The sequence below is a fragment of the Enhydra lutris genome, unplaced genomic scaffold (assembly GCF_002288905.1).
Source record: "Enhydra lutris kenyoni isolate GAN:26980312 unplaced genomic scaffold, ASM228890v2 scaffoldscaffold8, whole genome shotgun sequence".
NCBI lineage: Eukaryota > Metazoa > Chordata > Mammalia > Carnivora > Mustelidae > Enhydra > Enhydra lutris.
In genome coordinates this window covers 6,401,217-6,415,371 of record NW_019154092.1, presented here as the reverse complement: position 1 = coordinate 6,415,371, position 14,155 = coordinate 6,401,217, and the positions used below count along the sequence as shown (strand labels likewise).

Genomic DNA, 14,155 nt, shown 5'->3' with positions numbered 1-14,155 from the left:
TACATAGCCCAAGGTGTGCTTGGGGTGGGGGTGTTGAGTAATGCTGGTGGGGGGCCTAGTACAGTCCAACTGTGTGGCAATGCAACAGCAAGAATGAGGACACTGAACGTTATTGCTAAAGAGGTTTGTGGTCATTGATGATAAATTCCAGGGAGCTGGAGTTTTCTGGAAAATATTGGCTCCCCCCAAACAAACCCCATTTTACAACTCTACATCTTCCCGTAGCCTTATAATCTGACCTTTAACTGTCTCTCGTGCCTGACAATGACCCACCAGCCACCAGTGAGGGAGTGCTACAGCAGAGTGTCAAGCCTGGTTCCAGCTAGGAAGGCTTCACGGCTATCATCTACCCTGACTTCAGGACCGAAGGCCAACAAGAGTCAGGATTCCGCTGGCCAGGGTAATTCAAAAGAGTTTTAAAACTGGAAGTCTCAAAAGAGTGAGAGAGGAGGAGTAGGTAGAGGCTTTGAAGTGTGGGAAGCTCATACCCCCACAGTATCCCCGCAGCCAGGAGAGAGCAGTACCCCTACAGGGTACCCTCCACCCCCAGCCTGGGCTGGGACTCTTACTTACACACACCTGAGTTTTTGTGCCCCCAACCCCACCCCGCCACGGCACCTTGTCCTTGTCTGTGTAACAGAATGGCCCAGCTAAAATCTCATGAGGTCTACAATGTCACTGACATGCTACATTTTGATAAATTCAATGTTTTGCTCAAAAATAAATATTTTCCTGGTTCAAATGTTGTTATATAATTCCAGGTCTCTACCGTTTCATTTAGCTTCAATTAATAACTCCACATGTTTAGGTTTTCCTTACAGGCATGTCTGACCATAAACGATGGGTGGCAAAATTCCTTTGGTTCCGCAAAGCTGTACACAGCTGATTCTCAACCAGATTTGACCACACATTTTGTTTTTCTTTATTATCATCCCCAATAATGATGCGTGTGTGATTCTGTGTTGGGAGCAGGGCTGGAGAGCCATAGAGATGTGAGGATTACAAAAACCTAAACCCTCCTCCATACCAGCTCTTGTGAAAAGCCCTCAAATACCCACCATGACCCAAAATTATTTTCCTCTCCTTTTCTAACATTTCTTTGAGATCAAGTGTGAAATGATTTATGTGTGACAGTTACAAAGGGCCCAGAACAATTCAGATGTAAAAATTCTGGTGTGTTGGTTAAAAAAGCAATGCTTTACAGTCATGTCTTCTAATATTGAAGAAAAAAAAATGTGCATATATTTTACGGTAAGGACCATGAAAATACTTCTCAGGCTTGAGCACCTCATATTCTGAATCATGTAATTGAAGAATAGAGAGTTTCTGTGACTTGGCAAAGTCGCATAGCTCATTATGAATAAGGCCAAGACTCATTCGTGAGACTTTCAGACCAGGGCCCTTTCCAAAACACTTGCAGCGCAGACCGTCCAGCAGGGGCACGTCCTTCCGTGGTGATGCCAAAGAGGAAGGCTGCTAGAGGCAGGTAGAGTCTGGGGAATGCGAAAGGAGAAAAGAAATGGCAGGAGCAGGAACCACTCAATGCTGTGCAGATCTATAATTCATTTCCATGGAGCTCTGGTTCAAAATTATCAGCTTGTTAAGGTTCGACACTCTTCCTCCTTCCTGCACCTGTGGCCAAAACTGCTAACAGAGCGTATCTGACCACAGCAGAAAACAGATCGATTTGTGTGGTTCCGGGAGAGCTGAAAAACATTTTAAAAAATCATATGCACTTCAAGGATGATGCTCCGGGCAAGCTTTACCACTATCAAATGCATTTCTCCTTCTCTAGTCGCTGCAGAGCAAGTAAAATTTATTCATCCCCATGTTGATCAAATTCATGTTTTGAAAGTCACAGGGCATGGAAGTTAGACCTGTGAATTTTATCTTCAAACACAGAAAACCCAATGGCTAGGAGATGCTTGACCTAACAGAATTTTCCCATGTCTGAGATACTCAAGAGAAAATGTTCAGCCTGTGAATTTCCTTAACTAATCAATTAGCAAATGTTTCTTCAAAATTCACAAAATTTAGCCCTTGCCAGACAGCCAAAGTATAGTGACTGGACACAACTCTGCAGCCAAAAAAACCCCTCCAATTCAAAAATATATATATATTAGGGGCACCAGGGTGGCTCAATCAGTTAAACTTCTGCCTTCAGCTCCGGTCATGATCCCAGGGTCTTGGGATTGAGCCCAGCATCAGGTTCCCTGCTCAGCAGGACCCTGCATCTCCCTCTCCTCCCTGCTTATGCGCTCTCTCGCTAACTCTGTCACTCTGTCTCTCTTTCTCAAATAAATAAATAAAATCAAAATAAATAAATAAATAAATAAATTCAAAGTAAATAAATAAATAAATATAAGTGTGTGTGTGTGTGTGTGTGTGTGTGTTTAGTTTAAATACCTATTACGCATTAGGTAGTAAGTGAGTGCTAAGGAGATCAAGAAGGATTACACCAGGTCCCTGAACTTGCAGATACATGGAAGGGAGGAGAACAATCATACAACTAAGTACAAGACTCTGTGACAATAGGAACCAAGGGCCAGGTAAACACAGAGGGAACACTTCATTCTGCCTGGGAAGGAGAGTTGAAGAAAGGGAGACGATCTCACAGATGTCACATCGTTCCAAAGGTCACAATAAACAATGACACAGAGCCTTCCAGCATAAATGATAGGGGAAATGGGAGGGAGTATATGGGGACCAGATAAACAGTTCTCAACTTCCAACAGGTCTCATTCCAAAGCTTCTTTGGAAGTTGACTGGAACTCCAAATCATCTGCACATTGAAACTATGTTGCTCCTAATGTGCAGATCCTCAAACCAGCCTTTGACTAATAGCAATGCCTGATTTCTGAGGCTGGAACTAATCCTCAGACTTAGGATTTATTGAGTGTTTACCATGTGTCATGCACTGCACCAAGAATTTGGGTGGCAAAAGCACTGTCATCTAAGCCTTGCAAGTGCTTGGGGCCAGGTCATATTACTATCAACTCATTTTTCAGATGAAACTTTTCCAAAGAACAAAGGGGTTAAACAGCTTGATTAAGGTCACATAGCTAGTACGACAGGCCAAGATCTGTACCTAAATGACTTGACTTTAGAGCTGGGGTACTTAATCAAAACAGGTTCCCCTTGGATGTCAGAAACCAGATAATAGGGGCACCGGTGGCTCCGTGGGTTAAGCCTCTGCTTTTGGCTCAGGTCATGGTCTCAGGGTCCTGGGATAGAGCCCTGCTTCAGGCTCTCCGCTCAGTGGGGAGCCTGCGTCCCCTGCCCCCCACCCCGCCTGCCGCTCTGCCTACTTCTGAACTCTGTCTGTCAAATAAATAGATAAAATCTTAAAAAAAAAAAAAAGTTCACCATCTTTAATTAAAAAGAAAGAACGAACGAACCAGATAATACAAATAAAAGAAGGCGGGGGGAAGGATTTTTGTGTTCTGTTTTCCTTGTGCTTTAGGTATTGGAATACATCCTGGTAAGCCCCTAAATGCCCAGGGGTATTATGGCTCCTTAAAAAAAAAAAAAAAAAAAAAAAAAATCCCTAGGATCTACACCATACCTACATCCAACAATTAACAACGATGTCTCCCTAATCAGTTAAAATTTCCACTCCATCCCAACCAGGTGAAAAAAGGAAAATAAGCTATTTGAACTAACTTATATTACCATGTGAATGACAGTCATCTAATCTTTCCACAAATATTTACACTTTAAATGAAGATACTTATTGGCCAAAATAAAGTGAGGAAAGTAAAATGGAAGTGTGGTTGGCAGGTAGAGGCTCCTACATCCAGGAGACCTCGTCTGCTATTCTGAGTTAAGAGTAGTTAGGGCTTTTCTCAGCATCAATTACATTCCAGCCTTCACTCAGCCATATCAGGCTGCCATTCCGCCTGCAATACAGTGCCTGGCCATCAGCCCAGAAAGTTTGTATTCTCATCCTGGTAGCAAGTAGATTCTTTTTTTCTCGTTGATCGATGGCCCTTTTGGCCACTTCTTAACAAGTCCTTCATTCAGGGTTCTGAGTCTATAAACTGGCTCAGGCCTGGGAGGTAATTGAGGGGCCCTGACTCTGGATTGACTCTGGGATTCCCCGACTCTGGGATTCAAGTCAGACTTTGGTTCATTTGAACTACAACTCCTCCGTGTATACAGATCAAGTCAGAATTTAGTACACTGCCTATCTATTTCTTCTAGGGACACCAGGTCCAACAAGCCAAAGGTAAAGTTCTCCTCAAGTCAGACTATTCTGACTACTGCTTTGACTGCACTGTCTATTACGGTAACCACACCCACCTTGGCTTGGGCAATTAAGTGGGCCATTTGGTGCCTGGGACCCAAATATCCCCATTGTATTTAAGGATCCCCAGTCAATGGTAGTAGTTTCTACTGTAATATTTGACCTACAGGGAAGAGCAACCACAGAACTCTTTGAGAATTTTGAGGGTCTTCTCACAAATTTATTTCTCAGTTGTGGAGAACCCATGTGTCCTCTGGACCAGGTGCATGAGCTGGTCTTACATGATAAATTCACTCTATCATTCCAATCTCCCTAAGCCTTTGGATCTCTTCCACTATAGTGTACCAAGACAAGACTGGCATTACAACTTCATTTAGCGTAGGTCACCTTTTTGTCCCTGTCCCAGCCAACCAATCAACCACATAAGCAGAGCCCTTTCTAACCCCTAGAGAAACAACACTGAATCCAGAATTTCTTCTTAGTGGTTCTATATCAATAAATTTGGCCAGATCTAACCTTATGTTTCTTCTTTATATTATCCTATACCCTTAAGCTCCCATTCCTGCATATGTTCCTCAAACTTCTGTCTGTTTAAATTGGAAAACTCAGTTCTTTTGGATTTTCATGAATCACACTTTGTACTTCACCTTGAAGAGCATGCTAGAACCTGAGTCTAGTTATAGGTCTGGAAACAAAGTGGAGATGGCAGACATATCAGCAGTGTCTGCAAGAGGAGAAAGAGACTAATATTTGATCTTCATTCTCTCCTTCTCTATCACTGTAACAGAGCCATCTTCCCCCATTGTTAGCTGAGCTCATTACCAGCCAAACTAAAGACATTTCCCAGATTTCCTTGCAGTGGAATTGGTAAATAATATTATTAAACTCAAGCTAATGGGATCTGAACAGAAGCTATTCATGCAACTTCAGGTTGTGTCCTTAGAAGATGAGGAAGAATTGTCCCTCTGTGTTTATTTCCTCCATCCTTCAACTTGATGTAAACATGGGAACAGACTACCTTCAACCCCAGGGAGGACTGCAATACCTGCAAGGTAGCAATGATGATTTCCCCATGTAACATCATAGAGTGTAGTTAAATATCTTCTTTCAATCACCTACATCTTGACTATCATGTGACAGATATAAAGTTTATCTTATCTAAACTTCGTTAGCCTGAGTAACCTGTATTTTAAAAATGGACTTGCAAAGAATAAAATTGCCTTTGATTGAAACTGGCTGAAAAGGTCATCTATCCACAGAGAAAAGAATCTACTTGCTCCCAGGAGAAGAATACAAATTCCGTGTGCTGATAACCAAGCACTCACTGTATGGAACAGAATGGCAAGAGTGGTTTGCCTGATTTGACTGGGGTGACACTGGAATGTAACTGATGCTGACAAAAACCCCACGATCTCCAGAATCAATTCTGGAGAGCTTTGAGCAGGCAAAGTCACACCTGGCTCAGCACTTGGGAAGGATGGAAAGAGACCAAGAGGCCAAGATGGAGGTCTGAGGTTCTCCAACACTATAGGACATGCAGAATGTGAATCCAAGACAACCCTTCTATTGAATGAGATGAAAGATTACAGACAAACCTAGAGGAAAATCTATGAACAAGATATTTTATTTGCAAAACTCTTGCACCTGAGGGTCAATGACACCAACAGTATCATTGTAACTGTACAGGTCAAGGAGAGGAAGGAAATTCTGCACTGAGCTCATGAGAGCTGGCTGTAGGGGAGGATAAGAAGCTTGGTGTTGATCAAACCAAGTCTAAAGCAAGGAGGAGGCAGGGAGTGAGCGAGAGAGTTCAGAGTTGGAAAAAAATACAGGAGAATCCATCTGAGTTTGGGTAATAGAATAAATAACTCCTTAAGAGAGCAGTTAATGCACTAACAATGAAATTTTCAAAACAAGAAAAAAGAAATTTCCAATAGCATCAAAAACAATGAAATACTTAGGAAGAAATTTAATGATGAAATACTAAGAAGATGAAAGATATCTATGCTGAAAATGACAAGATATTGATGAAAGAAATTAAAGGTGACACAGATAAACAGAATGGTATCCCATGTTCATGGACTGGAAGAATTAATATTATTAAAATGTCAATACTGCCAAAAGCCATCTATAGATTCAATGCAATCCTTACTGATATTCCAGTAGCATTGTTTACAGAAGTAGGTAAAACACTCCTAAAGTTTATAAGAAAGCAAAAAAGACCTGAATAGACAAAGATATCTTGAGAAAGAACAAAGCAAGAGGCATCATGCTTCTTGATTTCAAGTTATACCATAAAGATATAGTCATCAAAACATATGGTATTTGCATAAAAACACTCAAACAGATGAATAGAACTGAATTGAGAGCTCAGATATAAACGCAAACACACACAGTCAACTAATATTTGATAAGGGAGCTAAGAATACTCAATGGAGAAAAGATGGTTTCTTTAATAAATGGTGTTGGAAAAACTGGATATTCACATGTGAAAGAATGAAACTGAACCCATATCTTATACCACTCACAGAAATTAAGTCAAAATGATTGAAGACTAAAAGACAAGACCCGAAGCCATGAAATTTCTGGAAGAAAACATAAGAACAAATTTCCCCAGCATGACATTTGGTAATGAATTTTTGGATGTGGCACTTAAATAAGGAACAAAACCAAATAAACAAGTGAGATTACATCAAACTAAAAAGTTTTTGCACTGAAAAACAACAACTACAATAACAACAAAGTGAAATGACAACCTATTAATATCCAAAACATATAACTTTGCAACTCAACAGCAAAAAATCAAATAACCCAATTAACAAATGGGAAAATAACCTGGATAGACATTTTTCCAAAGAAGATACACAAAAGGCCAACAGGTACATGAAAAGCGCTCAACATCACTAATCATTAGGGAAATTCAATTTAAAACTACAGTGAGATAGCATCTCACACCCATTAGAATGGCCATCATTAAAAAGACAAGATAACAAATGCTAGCAGGGATGTGAAGAAAAGAGAGCCCTTGTGCCTGTTGGTGGGATTGTAAAATGGTGTAGCCACCATGAAAAACAGCATGAAGGGTCCTCAAAAAAAAAAAAAAATTAAAAATAGAAAAACTATATTATTCAGCAACTCAGCTTCTGGGAATATATCTAATGATAATGAAAACACTAACTCAGGAAGATATTTGCACCCCACTTTTATAGCAGCTTTATTTACAGTAGCAAAGACATGGGAACAACCTAAGTGTCTACTGAAGGATGAATGTATAAAGAAACATACATATACACACACACCTACACACACAATGGAGTATTATTCAGCCATTAAAAAATGAGGAAATCCTATCATTTGCAACAATATAGATGGATCTCAAGGGCATTATGCTAAGTGAAATAAGTCAGAGAAATACAAAACAAATACTGTAACATTTCACTTATATGTGGAATCTAAAAAAAAATAAAATAAAATAAAGGCAGGGGATAGGAAACAGGGGAATTAGAGGAAGTTGGTCAAAGATACAGCCTTCCAGTTGTAAGATGTACAAGTATTAGAGATGTAATGGACAGCATGATGGCTACAGCTAACACTGCTGTGTGACATACAGCAAAGGTGTTGAGAAGAAATTCTGAGTTCCCATCATGAGAATTCTTCTCCTTCATTCTTTTCTTTTTTCTGCTCATTTTATGGTATCTATATGAGAAGATGGATGTTAGCTGAACCTACTGTGGTGATCACATATATTGTGATATATGTAAGTTAAGCCATCATGCTGTGTGCCCTTCATTAATACAGGGATTTTTGTCAGTTATTTCTCAATAAAACTGGAAAATAAAAGTAAAATAAAAATAAGAGAGCAAAGTCTTAGCAACACCTTCACCCCCAGATGACTAGTGAAATTGTAACAGAAAGTGGGAACTAACCACATAGATAGATACAAAAGATCCATTCTTCTTTATAAAATGTATCTAAAATTTGGAATTCACATACCAAAACGTTTAAATATGTCCATCCATAATATCCTCATTGAAGGCAGAACCATGCCTACAAGTTCAGCAAAGAAAATCATTCAAAAGTGACAATTGGAAAACTTCACCATCCTGATACAATAAAATGAAGCAAACAAAAAAATGTATATTCTGCAGGAGACTTTAAATGTATTTTTTAAAAAAGATTTTATTTATTTATTTGACAAAGAGAGATTACAAGTAGGCAGAGAGGCAGGCAGAGAGAGAGGGGGAAGCCGGCTCCCCACTGAGCAGAGACCCTGATGTGGAACTCCATCCCAGGACCCTGAGATCATGACCTGAGTTGAAGGCAGAGACTTAACCCACTGAGTCACCCAGGCGCCCCTTGAAATGCATTTTTAAGGACTATTACATGTAGTTTTTCAAAAATCTACCAATAAACAGAAAAGATACAAAAAAATTTCTTATCACTCTTAAATTTTAAAAATGATTTAGCTAAACAGGCCATGCCCATTAGATAATCATTGGGGAGGTCACAATTATGAAATTGTCAAAAATGTCTAAAAGTGCTCTTTCCAAAGATCCTGAGTATGTATCCTTCTTGATCCTGCCATGTCCTGATGGGTCTGAAAGGCCAAGTGGAGGATCTGGTGAATGGGATAAGCCTCATATACGCTTATCTCTTACAGCCAAACATTTTGAAAATGTTTTCCAATACAGCTTTGTGTTTAGCCTCAATTCAATGATATACTTGTTTTATTGTGTATACCTGATTCCATGTCCTCAAAGCAAATGTTTAAATCTACAGTTCTTACAAAATTTAATTTTTTATTTTATATATGTTGTATAATCATATTCTTCTTAATCGATTGCTCTTAAATATCTAGATGTGCCTGTATTATTCTAAGTTTTCCTGAATATTTATGTGAAAAGTTATAATATTATATATTGTTACTGTGCAACTTCTTATACAATTACAGTAGCATAGGAACTAAAAGGAAAATGCCTGTGTAAAAGCAGATAAATAAGTAAAATCATATTCAATAAATACCATGAAAATAGTGGTATAGAGTCAGAAAGTCAAAAGTCAGCACTGTCAGCACAGGTGGAGGGAGACCCTATTATTTAACCAGAGAATGCAACGTGCATATGTAGAATATCAAGCAAAACTGGTGTGAAAAATCCTGATAACTAAAAATTATTCCACAACACACACACACCCACCCACCCACTTTCAATGGTGTAATTTGGTCGTAGGAAGGTACAGAGTTGCTCTCATGTGAATCCCACCTACTCATATCAGTATCCTTATGACCCACGTCACAACTGGTTAGTCTTAATTTCTACCAACACATTCCTCAAGCATCCCTGCTCTTCTGCTCATCTACATAAATGCAATAATAATACCTCCCACTTTGAACACTTGCAGAGTGTCGGGCATTACACAAGATGTGCACAGCACTATTTCCCACCTGCTCAAGGAAGGAGACATTAAAAACTCCCTTTTACAGAAAGAAAAGAGAAGAAGTACAAACAACTCAATGATCACATAGTAAAGGGCAGAGCGAGGATGTGAACGGAGATGTCTGAAACTGCCAAGTCACAACCCCTTTTCCCCGAAAGTGAGGTACAAAGAAGCCTGCTTATCACTAACTATGAACAAACATATTTTCCCTGCAAAGCAACACAGCCCATGCCAAACCCAGAGGCTGAACACACAGTTCCAGCTCCCACAACCCATGTAACAAAATGACCATGTCCATCTGTGTTTATAAAATATATTTTTAAAGATTTTATTATTTAATTATTTATTTGACAGACAGAGATCACAAGTAGGCAGAGAGGCAGGCAGAGAGAGAGGAGGGAAGCAGGCTCCCCGCTGAGCAGAGACCCTGATGTGGGGCTCAATCCCAGGACCCTGAGATCATGACCTGAGCCAAAGGCAGAGGCTTAATCCACTGAGCCACCCAGGGGCCCCTATAAAATATTTTATTTCAGAATTAAACTATCTATTTCTAATCCTTCCCACTATTACTTTTCTCCTTTCCAAAAATGATAAATAATATCTATGTGCATAAGAGTAAGAAGGTGTAACAGAAAAGAAATAACTTTGAACACTGTTAATGCATCCTTCAACAGATGAAGCCTCCTTCCACTGAGAGCTACAGCAGGGGCAAGACAAAGGGGACACCTCCGATGAGGCATCATCTATAATTCTTTGAGTGTATGTCAGTGTGATTTCGAAATAACACATACCACATAGGGAGAAATGTATTATGCTGTAGAGAAAAAAAAATTATATTTAGATAGCTATACCCATACATATTTCAAAAGTAACACCGTGGCTTTGCTCTAATTTTTATCCAGTATCTCTAAAGGGAATTTTAGAAATTATTCCAGGATTTGCATAATTACACAAGTGTGATTTTTTTTGTTTGTTTTGTTTTCTCAGAACACTAGTTGGTTGGTTAATTCTTTTTGTGTGCTTTATAGTCTCCTGTTCTGCTGAGTTCTCTCCTAAGCTCTGGCCACTTCATTTAAGGGAAGCAAAAGGTAGTGATGCCACTGTGATTCTGCTCTTCCTGGACCAATCTGTCCTGTCTAAGCCAGCTCCCCTCCCTTGCACTGAAAATGGTTAAGTTGCCTCTTTAGGCAAGACGTTAGGAAACGCCAACCAGCACTGGAATGCATGGGTCAAGGGCATGTGAATTAAAATGTACAATTCCAGTTTTGACCCAGAAACAGACTCAAATCATAGACTTAAAGATGGGTGGGACAGTACAGTCATGTTAAAAGAAAAAGAGTATAAAAATATTTTTAAAGCACTCAACAACGATCAGATAGTATTATAATTATTAGAGATTTCATAATATAGAAGATTTTTGTCTGGCTTCCCCCCCACTATGTAGTATTTGTAAGAAAAAAGTCAGAATGGCTACTCAATAATCATAAATAATTCTGGAAATCTTTAAAGTGCCCAGTTTCTGCTGATGTGGGAAAATCTGTCACTGGATATTCATTTGGGAGGATAAACAACCATTTTATATTAGATCGTAGTTTTTATTTTGTGTTTAACGCTCAAGAGCCACAGAACACCTGCATTAAAGAGACCTGTTCCACTTCTCACTTCTCTGTGAACTTCTTTCTACAGGAAAAAAGAAAAACCTTATGCATCTGTTTAAACACAATGACAGTTAATCTGAACATCTATCATTAGGCAAAATGACTAGAGCAGATATGTGCAGAAAAAATTTCAACATCAATGTTAGAGAAATGTTTTGTTTTGTTTTTAAATACACAAGCTTCTGCAAAGGCCTGGCTTTGAAGGTTGCCTTGCCCAGATATAAAAATAGATGGCTAAAATGTAAAAATCGATTGTAATGACAAACAAATCATTGCACTCTCCATAACCAGGATATTACAGAAACCTGAATATTTGTTTTAGTAGCACCGTGGGAGTAGGCAGACCTGAAAAACCCTCCAATAACCTTGAAAATAACCAGTTCTTGTTAAAAACTGAATGCCCAAAACAGGCGACACTAACCCAGTCCCTTTTTGTCCCTACAAGTACAAGGATCAGACGGCGTCTGACAGTCGCTGGGGAGTGGGTTGCCTTTCCTAAGTAGCAGCCAACAAGTGAGGGGCTACTCGGGATCAGCCCTCCGGTCTTCCCAGGAGCTCTCGCTCTAGCTCTCTTGCACGCAGGGGACGAGGTCCGAGGTCCTTGGGCTTCACATTTCCTTAGGTCGGCTTTCCACAAGGGTGGGGGAAGCAACAGGCTCCAGTCCGAGCTGGGGGCTTCCACCGCACCCCCACCCACCCACCCACATACAGGTTAGCCTTCCTTTTGTTAGCCTGGAGGATGCGTGGGAATCCAGAAGCCTAAGCAAGAAAGGAAAGGCGGCCCAGGACTCTGGAGCAAGACGAGGGGCGAGCGGGGGCTAGCATCTGAGTCTCTGAAACCAGCTCTCCTTCCGGGAAGGTCCGGTCCCGCGAGCTAGCCAGGGCGCGGGGTCTCACGGAGCGCCGAGGAACAAGTCAGAGGATGGGAGCCAGAAGCCCAGGGCCGTGCGGGTACCCGGTCCTCAGGCAGCGTTCCCAGCTCCGCCCTGCACCCCTGGCAACCTTCGCGCTGCTCTGGAGTCTCCCGTGGCAGAGCTCAGAGCAGTCCCACTGATGGACTTTGCGGTGTAGACCACCAGGGATTAGACGGAATGACACAACCCGGGCCCCCGCAACCCCGGGGGCATCCCGGGCTGCTGAGCTGGGTTCTGCCAGGGCCGAAGCTCAGGGCGAGGTGGGTGACCAACAGCCGAAAATCCCTGCTGTCACAACACTCAGCTCAGACTGGATCGAGCTGGCAGCAGGTAACCACCTGCCCAACCCTTCCAACAGTCTTGGCGAGTTGCTACCCGAAGAGGAGGCGGGGAGGAGAAAGAGGCTAGGGTGGAGGAAGGAGTGGGATGGGGAGGTGGGGAGAGGGGACACCGCGGAGAGAGGAAGAGAGTGCCTTCTGATCCTCGTGCCACTCTCCAGGCCTCCTGCCCCGTCCGCACGAACAACCGCAGATTGGCCCTCAGACTGAAAGCCCCTTGTAAACTCCTGCACTGGCTTCCACTGGGCAAACAGTAAACGTGCCAGGCACGGTGCCAGGCACTTCAGATACTCAAGACGATTCCCCAGACCGTATGTATGGAAGGGACCAGCACAATCGCGGCGCAGTTTCCCCCCTGTGGCTCTCCCAAAGCCTTTTCCGTTTTGAATTTTAAGCAAACTGGTTGAGGGAGACGTCCACGTAAACTTCGTGCACGCTGCGCTCCTCACCTCCGGGCGTGGTTGTTAAGGATCCTTGCAAAATGGTCCTGCCTCGAAACTCAAAAGGCAAAGAAAGACCAGCACATGCGCCCCGGACCCCTCCGGCTGCCCGAGGACGCTGTGTCTTCTCCAGGGACTATTTTCACCCGAAAGCCTTCTCTGGCTTTCCGCGGAGGTTTCTGACAACTTAATACCCCACTACAAAATCCTTCCAAGTAGCTGGGATTAGACCCTCAAGAAACACTCTAGAGCCTCCCTGTCGATTACTTGCACAAATAAAACACCTGGCACAGGTATGATCTTGAGTCCTGAACCTCTAGCAAACTGCAGAAAGGTGGCTTTTTTCTGCGAAGGTCATGCTTTTTTGTAAAGGCAGCTGCTGCTTGGTAAAAGGTGTTCTGTTTTCTAGCTCTGGTGGGGTAAGCGATAAGTAAGGCGCTGTCAGTCTTTCCTAGAAGTGGGATTCAGGGTAACAGGCACCTTCTATTACAAAAGCACCTCAGAAACTCTCACTCTAGGCAGGATGCCAGTCATTAGACCTGACACCCAGTTGTTTTTAACGACCCGCCGGCCCTGCAGAAATAGTGAGATCGACTGAGAGTCGAAGACCCTCCCTTCAGGCCTTCCCTTAACCCTCAGCGGTCCTAGGAGTCCCAGTTTGGCTCTCTAGCCCTTTAAAGATCTGTAAGGGCGGGCGCCTAGACGGCGGAGCTGCGTCTTGGTCCTCTATGGCCCCAGCATCCAGCGCTTTTGTAGTACGGGCTTTTGCGGAATAAAAGAAAGTGAGCAACGCGAGGGTACTGTTTCCCTGCACCTTCTAACTTCTTCTCTTTTTAGAACGGCCAGAGTCCTTCCCTTCTTCCCTCACAATTGCTGGGATACGGGGTGGGGGCGAAATGGCTTCGGGACCTTGTGGGTACACCAGGTGCTTTGCGTCTGCGGACGCGGGCGCAGGGGGACTCTGGTTCGATGCTGCGCTGTACCTGGGAAGGCAGTCTACGACCGCCTTCCAGGCAGATTGGCATCCCTCGGGCACAAGTCAATACTCTACGAAAGAAATTCCACGTGTAACTAAATTCAACACAGAGTCTTGAGCACATGCCAAACCTGGCAGTCAGAACCT

The 14,155-nt window shown here is 42.2% G+C and overlaps 1 protein-coding gene across 1 annotated transcript in view; it reads right to left on the bottom strand.

The window, feature by feature from the left end:
- The window catches only part of LOC111142520 (piezo type mechanosensitive ion channel component 2), a 462,751-nt gene that overhangs the window by 448,286 nt on the left and 310 nt on the right, over positions 1–14,155 (bottom strand). The window lies entirely within an intron of this gene.